Source organism: Ranitomeya variabilis, chromosome 1, assembly GCF_051348905.1.
Source record: "Ranitomeya variabilis isolate aRanVar5 chromosome 1, aRanVar5.hap1, whole genome shotgun sequence".
NCBI classification, from domain to species: Eukaryota; Metazoa; Chordata; class Amphibia; order Anura; family Dendrobatidae; genus Ranitomeya; species Ranitomeya variabilis.
The window spans coordinates 1,129,116,360-1,129,132,173 of record NC_135232.1 but is presented as its reverse complement, the minus strand read 5'-3'; the positions used below and the strand labels follow the sequence as shown (position 1 = coordinate 1,129,132,173).

The following is a 15,814-nucleotide window of genomic DNA, read 5'->3' as shown; positions in this document are numbered from 1 at the left end:
GCCCCCCCACCACATTACTACACATAATCCCACCCTACCACCACATTACCACACATAATCCAGCCCCCCCACCACATTACCACACATAATCCTGCCCCCCACAACATTACCACACATAATCCCGCCCCCCACCACATTACCACACATAATCCCACCCCCACCACACTACCACACATAATCCCGCTCCCCTCCACATTACCACACATAATCCGGCCCCACACCACATTACCACACATAATCCCACCTGCCACCTCATTATCACAAAAAATCCCGCCCCCCATCACATCACCACACATAATCCAGCCCCTACCACATTACCACACATAATCCCAACCCCCCACCACATCACCACACATAATCCCGCCCCACCACCAAATTACCACACACAATCCCGCCCCCCCACCACATTACCACACATAATCCCGCTCCCCACCACATTACCACACATAATCCCGCCCCCACCACATTAAACACATAATCCCGCCCCCCCACCACATTACCACAGATAATCCCGCCCCCGACCACATTACAACACATAATCCCACCCCCACCACATTACCAGACATAATCCTGCCCCCCATCACATCACCACACATAATCCAGCCCCTACCACATTACCACACATAATCCCGCCCCCCACCACATTACACACATAATCCTGCCCCCCCACCACATTACCACAGATAATCCCGCCCCCCCACCACATTACCACACATAATCCCGCTCCCCACCACATTACCACACATAATCCCGCCCCCCACCACATTACACACATAATCCTGCCCCCCCACCACATTACCACAGATAATCCCGCCCCCCACCACATTACAACACATAATCCCACCCTACCACATTATCACACACAATCCCGCACCCCCACCACATTACCACACATAATCCCACTCCCCACCACATTACCACACATAATCCCGCCCCCCACCACATTACACACATAATCCCAGCCCCCCACCACATTACCACAGATAATCCCGCACCCCACCACATTACAACACATAATCCTGCCCCCCACCACATCACCACACATAATCCCGCCCCCCCACCACATTACTACACATAATCCCACCCTACCACCACATTACCACACATAATCCAGCCCCCCCACCACATTACCACACATAATCCTGCCCCCCACAACATTACCACACATAATCCCGCCCCCCTCCACATTACCACACATAATCCCGCCCCCACCACACTACCACACATAATCCCACCCCCCACCACATTACCACACATAATCCGGCCCCACACCACATTACCACACATAATCCCACCTGCCACCTCATTATCACACAAAATCCCGCCCCCCATCACATCACCACACATAATCCAGCCCCTACCACATTACCACACATAATCCCACCCCCCCACCACATCACCACACATAATCCCGCCCCCCCACCACATTACTACACATAATCCCACCCTACCACCACATTACCACATATAATCCCGCTCCCCACCACATTACCACACATAATCCCGCCCCCCACCACATTACACACATAATCCTGCCCCCCCAACACATTACCACAGATAATCCCGCCCCCCATCACATTACAACACATAATCCCACCCCCACCACATTACTAGACATAATCCTGCCCCCCATCACATCACCACACATAATCCAGCCCCCCACAACATTACCAAACATAATCCCGCCCCCCACCACATTACCACACATAATCCCGCCCCCCACCACATTACCACACATAATCCCGCCCCCACCACATTACCACACATAATCCCGCCCCCCACCACATTACCACAAATAATACCGCCCCCCCACCACATTACCACACAATCCCGCCCCCCACCACATTACCACACATAATCCGGCCCCACACCACATTACCACACATAATCCCGCCCCCCCACCACATTACCACACCTAATCCAGCCCCCCACCACATTACCACACATAATCCCGCCACCACCACATTACCACAGATAATCCCACCCCCACCACATTACTACACATAATCCCGCCCCCCACATCACCACACATAATCCCGACCCCCACCTCATTACCACACATAATCCCACCCCCCACCACATTACACACAGAATCCCGCCCCCACCACATTACCACAGATAATCCCGCCCCCACCACATTACAACACATAATCCCGCCCCCACCACATTACCACACATAATCCCGCCCCCCCACCACATTACCACACATAATCCTGCCCCCACCACATTACCACACATAATCCCGCCCCCCACCACATCACCACACATAATCCTGCCCACACCACATCACCACACATAATCCCGCCCCCCACCACATTACTACACATAATCCCACCCTACCACCACATTACCACACATAATCCTGCCCCCCCACCACATTACCACACATAATCCTGCCCCCCACAACATTACCACACATAATCCCGCCCCCCACCACATTACCACACATAATCCCGCCCCCACCACACTACCACACATAATCCCGCCCCCCTCCACATTACCACACATAATCCGGCCCCACACCACATTACCACACATAATCCCACCTGCCACCTCATTATCACAAAAAATCCCGCCCCCCCATCACATCACCACACATAATCCAGCCCCTACCACATTACCACACATAATCCCACCCCCCACCACATCACCACACATAATCCCGCCCCACCACCAAATTACCACACACAATCCCGCCCCCCCACCACATTACCACACATAATCCCGCTCCCCACCACATTACCACACATAATCCCGCCCCCACTACATTAAACACATAATCCCGCCCCCCCACCACATTACCACAGATAAGCCCGCCCCCCACCACATTACAACACATAATCCCACCCCCACCACATTACCAGACATAATCCTGCCCCCCATCACATCACCACACATAATCCAGCCCCTACCACATTACCACACATAATCCCGCCCCCCACCACATTACACACATAATCCTGCCCCCCCACCACATTACCACAGATAATCCCGCCCCCCACCACATTACAACACATAATCCCACCCCCACCACATTACCACACACAATCCCACCCCCACCACATTACCACACATAATCCCGCTCCCCACCATAATACCACACAGTATCCCGCCCCCCACCACATTACACACATAATCCCACCCCCCCACCACATTACCACAGATAATCCCGCCCCCCACCACATTACAACACATAATCCCACCCCCACAACATTACCACACATAATCCCGCCCCCCACCACATTACCACACATAATCCCACCCCCACCACACTACCACACATAATCCCACCCCCCACCACATTACCACACATAATCCGGCCCCACACCACATTACCACACATAATCCCACCTGCCACCTCATTATCACACAAAATCCCGCCCCCCCATCACATCACCACACATAATCCAGCCCCTACCACATTACCACACATAATCCCACCCCCCCACCACATCACCACACATAATCCTGCCCCCCCACCACATTACTACACATAATCCCACCCCCACCACATTACCACATATAATCCCGCTCCCCACCACATTACCACACATAATCCCGCCCCCCACCACATTACACACATAATCCTGCCCCCCCACCACATTACCACAGATAATCCCGCCCCCCACCATATTACAACACATAATCCCACCCCCACCACATTACCAGACATAATCCTGCCCCCCATCACATCACCACACATAATCCAGCCCGTACCACATTACCACACATAATCCCGCCCCCCACCACATTACACACATAATCCTGCCCCCCACCACATTACCACAGATAATCCCGCCCCCCCACCACATTACAACACATAATCCCACCCCCACCACATTACCACACACAATCCCGCCCCCCCACCACATTACCACACATAATCCCGCTCCCCACCACATTACCACACATAATCCCGCCCCCCACCACATTACCACAGATAATCCTGCCCCCCACCACATTACAACACATAATCCCACCCCCACCACATTACCAGACATAATCCCGCCCCCCCACCACATCACCACACATAATCCAGCCTCTACCACATTACCACACATAATCCCACCCCACCACCACATTACCACACATAATCCCACCCCCACCACATTACCACACATAATCCTGCCCCCCCACCACATTACCACACATAATCCCACCCCCCCACATTACCACACATAATCCCGCCCCCATACCACATCACCACACATAATACCGCCCCACCACCACATTACCACACATAATCCCGCCCCCCACCAGATTACCACACATAATCCGCCCCCCACCACATTACCAAACATAATCACGCCCCCCCACCATATTACCACAGATAATCTCGCCCCCACCACATTTCAACACATATCCCGCCCCCACCTCATTACCACACATAATCCCGCCCCACCACCACATCACCACACATAATCCAGCCTCTACCACATTACCACACATAATCCCGCCCCCCCACCACATTACCACACATAATCCCGCCCCCCACCACATTACCACACATAATCCCGCCCTCCCACCACATTACCACAGATAATCCCGCCCCCCCACATTACCACACATAATCCCGCCCCCCCACCACATCACCACACATAATCCCGCCCCCACCACATTACCACATATAATCCCGCCCCCCACCACATCACCACACATAATCCCGCCCCCCACCCCATTACCACTCATAATCCCGCCCCCCACCACATCACCACACATAATCCCGCCCCCCACCCCATTACCACTCATAATCCCGCCCCCCCACCACATCACCACACATAATCCCGCCCCCACCACATCACCACACTATTGTTATTAACTTCATTGTAAGTTAATTTACCACCTGCGTAAGCGCTATTGAATGTTGTCATTATTTAGTTTAATCACCAGCAGCGTTAATTAGATGGCAATGATGGCATGCCGAGCGTTAGCTGGCTGGAAACATCTAGTCACTTGTATATAAGGCAAAATAATTAATCCCAGACCGAAATGTTCCTCCACCACTTTTGCTATGTTCACACGCAGCGATTTTGATGCGTTTTTCAACTTTAACATTGCTTTCAACCAATACAAATGCATTCACTGGGAAATGTCATTGTAACATTTAAAGGGACTCTGTCACCTGAATTTGGAGGGAACCATTTTCAGTCATATGGGCGGGGTTTTCGGGTGTTTGATTCACCCTTTCCTTACCCGCTGGCTGCATGCTGGCTGCAATATTGGATTGAAGTTCATTCTCTGTCCTCCATAGTACACGCCTGCGTAAGGCAAGATTGCCTTGTGGTAAGGAAAGGGTGAATCAAACACCCGAAAACACCGCCCATATGACTGAAAATTGTTCCCTCCAAATTCAGGTGACAGAGTCCCTTTAACAACCCTAGCTGGCTATGTGGTGTGTAACAGATAAGGAGACACGTCATGTTTTATTTCTGAAGGAGGGACTCTTAAAGTCACAAAGCCTGTTTTTAGAGGGACATCAGGCGGCATTAATATTCTTAAAGGGCCATTATTAAACAGTGGGTCTCCTATGCTGTTATAGCCTATGCAGTGAGTGGCTGGGCTGCCAAGAATTACAATGCACCCCAATACACCTTTCATGAGAGAAATTTGTTGCATTGAATGCAAGGACTGCCCTGCTATCAAGTCATATGCACCCCAATAAGCCTTTGAACCCAGATACTGGATGGCCACAGGAAAACCCACTTCACAGTCTTCAGTGGGTCCTGCCATACAGTTTCCTTATGCATTGAATGCAAGGGCCGCCTTTACCCAAATGTGCATGCACTCCAATCCTCCCGTGGAAGAAACATGGAGGAGGACCTTCTAAAAAAAAGTTCTCATTACAAAGGAGTGGGTCTCCTAGACTCGTTATGCCCATACACTAAGTGTATGGGCTAACAAACATTTCCCCATGGGGGTACATTTTTTAAACAATTTTTTATGGGGATCATAGACACCTTTACTAGAAAATTGACTGGCTGTAGCATCACGGAACACATAAACCCTGGTTATCTAGTGACAGTGGATGATGTGATGTGGAGGAAGGCCTCATTAAAAACTAGGCCCAATTTAAAGGAGCCGGTCTCCTAGACTTGAAATGCCCATACACTAAGTGTATGGGCTGACAAACATTTCCCCATAAGGGGTACATTTTTTTAAAAATGCAGCGCAAAATAGTGTTTTCTGTTTAGAGCTAGGGTAACACACAGAAAATAAAGGTGAATGGAAGTCTGAAAAACACACTTTGTAGACCAAAGATACATGAGGCGTATCACGGAGATACCACGCTGTAAAATATGTGGCGTGTGTTTTTATTTTGGCCCCAAAAATAGTGTATAGAAATCAGGTCAACAATAGCAAATACAGTGGAATGTAACCCTGAAATACCACAATTTGTAGGCCACAGATACATCTGGCGTTTGACTGAGATACCAGACTCTTCAATATGTGGCCTGTATATTTATTTTTTACTGCTAAGTAGTGTTTAGAGCTTCGGGTAACACACTGCATAAAAAGGAGAATGGAAGCCTCAAATACACACTTTGGAGCCCACAGATAGATGAGGCGGGTCACGGAACTACCACACAGTAATATATGTTTGTTTGTTTTTTACCAAGATAGTGTATAGAGCTAGGGTATTAGACAGACCAAAAATTGGAATATATGCATGAAAAACAACTATTTTTAGACCACACATAGAACGGGCGTCAGACGGAGATAACAGACTGTTTCAATATGCGGTCTGTATTTTTCACAATTTTAAAAACAACAAAATACTGTATACACCAAGGGTAGCAGACCAAAAACTGAAATGTATGGCTGAAAAGCCAAGATTTGAAGACCACAGATAGACGAGACGTGTGACTGAGATAACACACTTTCAATATGTGGCCTGTATTTTGTAAAAAAAATTTAAATAAAAAAATTCTGCATACAGCAAGGGTAGCAGACCAGAAAATGCAATGTATGCATGCAAAGCAAGGATTTGGACACCACAGATACACTGTGCGTCTGACGCAAATAATAGAGTGATCAAAATGTGTTCTTGATTTTTTTTGGACCACCAAAATTGTGTCCATAAGTGGGCTATGACACTAAAATAAAACATTTGGAGTAACATTTGGAGTACTAAAATTGTACAAACATTTCCCCATGGAGGGTACATTTTAAAAAAATATTTTATGAGCATCATAGACACCCTTTCCAAAAATTGGACTGGTTGTAGCAGCACAGAACCCGTTAACCCTGGTGATCTAGTGGCGGAGAATGAGGAGACATAATGAATGATCAATAGTGTTGAGCGATACCTTCCGATATTTGAAAGTATCGGTATCGGATTGTATCGGCCGATATCCGAAAAATATTGGATATCGCCGATACCGATTCCCGATACCAATACAAGTCAATGGGACACAAATATCAGAAGTGATCCTGGATGGTTCCCAGGGTCTGAAGGAGAGGAAACTCTCCTTCAGGCCCTGGGATCCATATTCATGTGTAAAATAAAGAATAGGGATATACTCACCCTCTGACGCGCCCTGGTTGTAACCGCTGCAACCGGCAGCCTCCGTTTCTAAGAATGAGCGAGTGAAGGGCCTTCGATGACGTCGTGGCTTGTGATTGGTCGCATGAGCGGTCATGTGAGTGGTTACGCGACCAATCACAAGACCGCGACGTCATCGCAGGTCCTTCACTCGCTCATTCTTAGGAACGGAGGCTGCCGGTTGCAGCGGTTACAACCAGGGCGCGTCAGAGGGTGAGTATATCCCTATTTTTTATTTTTATTCTTTATTTTACACATGAATATGCATCCCGATCCCGATTCCCGATATCGCAAAAATATCGGAACTCAGTATCGGAATTCCGATACCGCAAATATCGGCCGATACCCGATACTTGCGGTATCGGAATGCTCAACACTAATGATCAACCATACAGAAATAAAAAAATGAATAAATGATGTGAATCCACCTATGAAAGAAAATAATAAAAGGGAGGGAAGAACACAGGTTCATAGATATGAAGCCAGAACATGTCCAACGAGATATGTTGGTCCCTAGCAACAGCTCAGAGACAGGGATATAAATAAAAATATAATATAATAGTATTTAAACATTTTTGGATTGGAGAGGTATACACAAGGTCATAAGAGGATGGTCCAGATATAGGAAAAATGGAAAGACCGTGTGGAATACATGGTGGTGGTGGCTAAGTGACTGGAAGCATTATCCGCTATTCAGCCGACAACCGTTTCACACTGCTCTGGCTTCAATAGTGGTGTGCTGTGGTCTGGAACAGGAAGGTCGAGCATGTCTTTGTTGTGGCCCACTTTTAGCTTGGCCTCGGCCTCGCCCTCTGCATGCACCATCAGCATCACGTCCACTTCCCCGTCCCTTGCCTCTTGCCTTGCCCATTTTAAATGGACTACTGAAATATTTGAAAAGCTGAATACAAATGGATTTATTTTGAGAAAGATTGTTATTGGAGAAAAATTATGTGTGATCAGTAGTGTTGAGTGATACATTCCGATATTTGAAAATATCGGTATCGGATTGGTTCGGCCGATATTCTAAAAATATCGGATATTGCCGATACCGATCCCCGATACCAATGCAAGTCAATGGGACCAAAATATTGGAATTAAAATAAACCCTTTCTTTCCTTGTAGGTTCATTCTACATGAAGGAAAACAACTAAGAATAATGTAGGATGTATTGGGGGAGGTGGAGGAGACATTAAAGGCATAGAGGTTTAGCCCAATCAAATGGAATAGCAGGAATTATTATTTTTTTTTAAGACGTTTGGAGTTACAAAGATATTGACTATGTCAATTTTTTTTTATTTTGTCAGATATTGATGTTTCACTAATTCCATGCTCTTCACCTTCTTTTTTACTTCTCCGACACTTTCTTCTTCATCATCCTCAGCAGCAGTATCTTTTACATCAACTTCTTCTTCACCTTATTCATCTTCTTCACCTTCTTCCTATCATTCTTTTTTGTTACATTCTTCATATTCTTTTTATTAAACTATTATTCTTCTTCATATTCTACTTCTTCATCATATTCTTATTTGTGACAGGCATTCCTGTAGTTGTTATCTATAAAAGTTTGAAGATTACACCTTCTGTTCTGCCTGTCACAAAAGAGTTAAAACAGGATTTGTCTGCATTCAGTTTGGCCTGCAGCAGCAGGCTTTTTCCAGGGGCACCACGAGGAGGAACGGACTCACCCCCATACACTGCTTAGTCTTCTTCTGCTTATAATTTAGATAATATCTTTTGCTCAGATTTTTAGTGTTATGCTTAATGTTCTTCTGCTCTTTGTTCTGCAGCTTCTTGTTGTTCTGCTTCTCGGTCTTCAGGGTCGTTGTCTCTGGGGTCGTCGTCTTCGGGGTGGTCTTCAGGGTCATCGTCTCCAGGGTCGTCATCTAAGGGGTTGTCGTCTCTGGGGTCGTCGTCTTAGGGGTGGTCTTCACGGTCGTCGTCTTTAGGGTCTTGAACTTGGAAATGTAGCAGAAGGTACAAGAAGGCTGAGGAAATGCCAAGAACCAGCTGATGGTACTGGAACCTGGATGGCTACCCGAAGGTCCAAGAGCCAATGGAACTGCCAAGGACCAGCTGACGGTACTGGAACCCGGTTACTAAGCAGGAGGTACCCGTGCCAGAAAGCACTACTAAGGACCACCTGACGTTGGTAGAACTCAGATACCCAGTAGGAGACACCTAAGCCAAAGGCTCTGCCCGAAACCAGCTGACGGTCCTGGAACCTGGATGGGTAGCTGAAGGTACAAGAGCCAATGGAACTACCGAGGACCAGCTGACATTACTGGAACCCGGTTACTAAGCAGGAGGTACCCATGCCAGAAAGCACTACCAAGGACCACCTGATGTTGGTAGAACTCGGATACCCAGAAGGTGACACTTAAGCAAAAGGCTCTGCCCAGAACCAGCTGACGGTACTGGAACCAGGATGGGGAGCAGAAGGTACAAGAGCAAAAGACACTGCAGAGAACCAGCTGACGGTACTAAAACCCGGATGGGTAGCAGAAGGTACAAGAGCCAATGGAACAACCATGGACCAGCTGACGTTACTGGAACCCGGTTACTAAGCAGGAGGTACCTGTGCCAGAAAGCACTACCAAGGACCACCAGATGTTGGTGGAACTCGGATACCCAGAAGGAGGCACCTAAGCCAAAGGCTCTGCCCAGAACCAGCTGACGGTACTGGAACTAGAGGGACCTATTCAAGATAGTGTCCCTAAGAACCAGCTAATGGTGCTGGAACTCAGATAGGCAGCAGAAGGTCCACAGGAAAAACTAATGTTGCTAGGCCGTGAGCCGGCTGTAGTTACCAAAAATCCACAGTCCTACAGGGGGAGCTTGTCCTATTGGCACTACGGAACCAGCCTTGATTGCCAGTTCCCACAGCCCACATAGGAAGAACCTAAACTGCATGCACCATAGAGTTGGCTAACCCAACCGCAACACGACAGGACAACATATTGGAGGCAAAGTGACCTTGACACTACCTGTAAACAGCTGGCGTGCTGGAACCAGGCTGGGCAGGAGGGAGTACCCGTGCCAAAGACACTTCAGAGCAGCAACTGGCGGTATTGGAGCCCAGGGATTACATGACAAACAGAGTGTAGGCTGAGGCCTAATTGGAGCAAGTTGAAAGGGAACCTTTAACCCCCCCCGGCGTTAGCAACTAGAAGAGCCACCTTGTGCAGCAGTAATGCTGCACAAGGAAAAGGTGGCTCTTTTAATTATGCTCCTTGCACACACTGAACGAAACACTTATAAAATTTGGCCCCTCATACCGTAAAACCGTCCAGGAGGTGGGACTTTCCTTCTTAATTAGAAGCAGCACAGCTGTCATTCATGCCCCCTTGGCACCGGGCGCAGCCTCCTGAGCATTGTTTGTTGTGTACCGGAGTCTGTGCTGTTATGCTATCCCTTGGCCATGCGCAGCTAGCGCTGCCCGTCTTCTGACATCATTTGATATCAGCCTGACTGCGCCTGTGCAGTCGCGCTGCCCGATATCACGCCCCGCAGTGTCTTCTGATTTATTCACACTGCGGGGCTGGGATTCATGGCCTTGCGCAGTGCATATCTTTGCCTCTCACTCATCTCCTTCCGCCTTCTTCAGATTGTGTGGCGTCAGCTGATCCCTAATCACATGCCAAGGCCGTGACACCGCACAGTCTGAAGAAGGCGGAAGGAGATGAGTGAGAGGCAAAGATATGCACTGCGCATGCCCATCAATCCCAGCCCCGCAGTGTCTTCTGATTTATTCACACTGCGGGGCTGGGATTCATGGCCCTGCACAGTGCATATCTTCGCCTCTCACTCATCGCCTTCTGCCTTCTTCAGACTGTGCGGAGTCAGCTGATCCCTAATCACATGCCACGGCCGTGACGCCGCACAGTCTGAAGAAGGCGGAAGGAGATGAGTGAGAGGCGAAGATATGCACTGTGCATGCCCATGAATCCCAGCCCCGCAGTGTCTTCTGATTTATTCACACTGCGGGGCTGGGATTCATGGCCTTGCGCAGTGCATATCTTCGCCTCTCACTCATCTCCTTCCGACTTCTTCAGACTGTGTGGAGTCAGCTGATCCCTAATCACATACCACGGCCGTGACGCCACACAGTCTGAAGAAGGCGGAAGGAGATGAGTGAGAGGCGAAGATATGCACTGCGCATGCCCATGAATCCCAGCCCCGCAGTGTGAATAAATAAGACACTGCGGGGCGTGATCTCTGGCAGGGCAGCCGCACAGGCGCAGCCAGCCTGACAGCAAATTATGTCAGAAGATGGGTAGCGCTAACTGCGCATGGCCAAGGGATAACATAACAGCGCAGGCTCCGGGACAGATTCAAACAACGCTGAGGAGGCGCCACCCGGTGCCAAAAGGGTTGGATTGACGGCTGTGCTGCGTCTCATTAAGAAGGAAAGTCCCACCTCCGGGACAGTTTGAAGGTACGAGGGGACACATTTTATAAGTGTTAACTTCAGCGTGTGCAAGGAGAATAACTAAAAGAGCCACCTTGTTCAAATGCAGCATTAGTGCTGCACAAAGTGGCTCTTCTAGTTACAAATGCCTGGGGGGGTGGAGAGGTTCCCTTTAATTTCTATTGTTGCGTCAGCGTGGAGGTCGCAAGACATATTGCCAGATACACAGCAGGGGAGCAGCTGACGTTACTGAACCCCAATAACAGAGGAGCAACTGTTGACTGTGCAGACAGCACTTCCGGGCAGCAAATGGCGGTGTTGGAGCCCAGGGATTGCATGTGAAGCAGAGTGTAGCCCGAGGCCTGCACTTGAGGCAGTTTAATATCTGTTGTATTGTCAGCGTGGCGGTCGCAGGACACATTGCTGGATACACAGCTGGGGATCAGCTGACGTTACTAAAACCCAATAACACGGCAGCAAGTGTTGACTGTGCAAACTGCACTTCCAGGCACAACTGGCGGTGTTGGAGCCCAGGTAATGCAGGAGAAGCAGAGTGTAGGCTGAGTCCTAATTGGAGGAAGTTGAAAGGGAACCTTTAACCCCCCAAGGCATTTGGAACTGAAAGAGCCACCTTGTGCAGCACTAATGCTGCCCAAGGAAAAGGTGGCTCTTTGATTTATGCTCCTTGCAAACGCAGAACTAAACACTTATAAAATGTGTCCCCTCATACCGTGAAACCGTCCCGGAGGTGGGACTTTCCTTCGTAATGAGACGCAACACAGCCATCATTCCTACCCCCTTGGTGCCGGGCGCCGCCTCCTCAGCGTTGTTTGAATCTGTCCCGGAGCCTGCGCTGTTATGTTAAGCCTTGGGCATGCGCACTTAGCGCTGCCCATCTTTTGACATCATTTGGTGTCAGGCTGACTGCGCCTGTGTGGCCGCACTGATCGAGATCCCGCCTCGCAGTGTCTTCTGATTTATTCACACTGCGGGGCTGGGATTCATGGGCATGCACAGTGCATATCTACGCCTCTCCCTCATCTCCTTCAGGCTTCTTCAGACCGTGCGGCATCACAGCCGTGGCATTCGATTAGGGATTAGCTGACGCCGCACAGTCTCAAGAAGGTGGAGGGAGATGAGTGAGAGCCTGAGGCAAAGATATGCACAGCGCATGCCCATGAATCCCAGCCCCGCAGTGTGAATAAATCAGAAGCCACTGCGAGGCGGGATCTCTGGCAGCGCAGCCGCACATGCACAGTCATCCTGACATCAAATGATGTCAGAAGATGGGCAGCGCTAACTGCGCATGCCCAAGGTTTAACATAACAGCGCAGGCTCTGGGACAGATTCAAACAACGTTGAAGAGGCGGCGCCCGATGCCCAACGCTGTGTTGCGTCTCATTATGAAGGAAAGTCCCACCTCCGGGACAGTTTCACGGTATGAGGGGACACATTTTATAAGTGTTAAGTTCAGCGGGTGCAAGGAGCATAACTAAAAGAGCCACCTTTTCCTTGTGTAGCACTACTGCTGCACAAGGTGGCTCTTTCAGATACAAACGCCTGGGGGGAGGGGACAGGTTCTCTTTAATTTCTATTGTAGTGTCAGCGTGGCAGTCGCAGGACACATTGCCGGATACACAACAGGGGAGCAGCTAATGTTACTGAACCCCACTAACACAGGAGCGAGTGTTTTTCTCTGTGCATACGGCTCTTCCGGGCAGCAACTGGTGGTGTTGGAGCCCAGGGAATGCAGGAGAAGCAGAGTGTAGGCCGAGGCCTGCACTCAAGGCAGTTTAATATCTGTTGTAGTGTCAGCGTGGCGGTCGCAGGACACATTGCCGGATACACAGCTGGGGATCAGCTGACATTACTGAAACTCAATCACACGGCAGCAAGTGTTGACTGTGCAAACGGCACTTCCAGGCAGCAACTGGCAGTGTTGGAGCCCAGGGATTGCAGGAGAAGCAGAGTGTAGGCCGAGGCCTGCACTCAAGCCAGTTTAATATCTGTTGTAGTGTCAGTGTGGCGGTCGCAGGACACATTGCCGGATACACAGCTGGGGATCAGCTGACGTAACTGAAACCCAATAACACGGCAGCAAGTGTTGACTGTGCAAACGGCACTTCCGGGAAGCAACTGGTGGTGTTGGAGCTCAGGGAATGCAGGAGAAGCAGAGTGTAGGCTGAGACCTAATTGGAGCAAGTTGAAAGGGAACCTTTAACCCCCCAAGGCATTTGTAACTGAAAGAGCCACTTGTGCAGCACTAATGCTGCAAAAGGAAAAGTTGGCTCTTTTGAATATGCTCCTTGCAAACGCAGAACTAAACACTTATAAAATGTGTCCCCTGATACCGTGAAACCGTCCCGGAGGTGGGACTTTCCTTCGTAATGACACACAGCACAGCCGTCATTCTCACCCCCTTGGCGCAGGGCGCCGCCTCCTCAGCGTTGTTTGAATCTGTCCCGTAGCCTGCACTGTTATGTTAAACCTTGGCCATGCGCAGTTAGCGCTGCCCGTCTTCTGACATCATTTGGTGTCAGGCTGACTGTGCCTGTGCGGCCGCGCTGCCTGACATCCCGCCTCGCAGTGTCTTCTGATTTAATCACACTGCGGGCCTGGGATTCATGGGCATGCGCAGTGCATATCTTCACCTCTCACTCATCTCCTTCCGGCTTCTTCAGACTGTGCGGCGTCACGGCCGTGGCATGCAATTAGGGATCAGCTGACAGCGCACAGTCTGAAGAAGGTGGAGGGAGATGAGTGAGAGCCTGAGGTGAAGAAATGCTCTGCGCATGCATGCATCAGTAATGTAATGTATGTACACAGTGACTGCACCAGCAGAATAGTGAGTGCAGCTCTGGAGTATAATGTATATCTATGTCCGGTATAATATAAAATGGTCAACTAGATTGTTATGTCTAGTATAAGTCTCATTTTGACCTTACATCATTACTGTGTTCTTTAGTCTTTGCTCTGGATGATTAGCCATGATAAGACATAATACATTGCCTGTGACATCAGCATGAACACAAATCATAACTCTTTCACCACGGCCCATGTCAGACACAATGAAGAAAGAGCTGATGATGAGAATAGATCCTGTATTCCTCTAGTTTGTCTTATTTTTATTTATAATGAGCTGATCTAATTTATTATCTCTTATTTTCTCTGGGGCTGCCAGGTCTTGGTGAACAGTGTTCATGAATGAATTACGGAACTGTGAAGCGCCAGCATAGTGCATTACCCCGGCTCCAGCTCTGAGTCTACTTCTATGTCAGTCATAATTTTCTTGGTTAACCAATAAAAGTGTCACTCACTGCTCGAAAACTTCTGTCTTTTTGACATAAATGTAATTAGTTCAAAGACAGTCAAATACAATTGGAGAGCAAACATTCACAGTTGCAAAATGAGACCCTATTTTTTCATGTATACACAATTCAACAAGTTTGGTCTTATACCACCCCATCCCAAAAAAACGAACATTTTAGTCCCATGCACTTTTCACAAAGGATCACATACTTTAGAAAGGATGTATGCTCATAATCCCTGCCCTCTTTAAGAACCATTTTGCAGATATTCTGAGAATACAAAGAGAGTGTCCTGTATAATTGTAACCTGCGCATTAAGAACATCTTCAGAATCTGAGAAAGGTCTTCTGATCATGGACATGCTCTGATTTAGTCTGAGCTGGGCTAATGTAACTATATACTATTCGGTCTTCCCTTTACAATACTCTCCCCCTCCAATGTATTCTGAATGCAGCAGCCAGGATATTTCTGTCCAGCCAAAACACCGATGCCTCTACGCTGTGCCAGTCATCGCACTGGTTACCCATTTGCTAAAGCATGCAGCATAAACAC

The 15,814-nt window shown here is 48.8% G+C and overlaps 1 long non-coding RNA gene across 1 annotated transcript in view; it reads left to right on the top strand.

The window, feature by feature from the left end:
• LOC143793027 (uncharacterized) overlaps positions 1–15,267 on the top strand; it is a 151,307-nt gene extending 136,040 nt beyond the window's left edge. The window contains exon 3 of the long non-coding RNA XR_013220033.1: positions 15,136–15,267. This is a non-coding gene — a long non-coding RNA (uncharacterized LOC143793027). The remainder of the gene's footprint in view (positions 1–15,135) is intronic.
• The last annotated feature ends 547 nt before the right edge of the window (positions 15,268–15,814 follow it).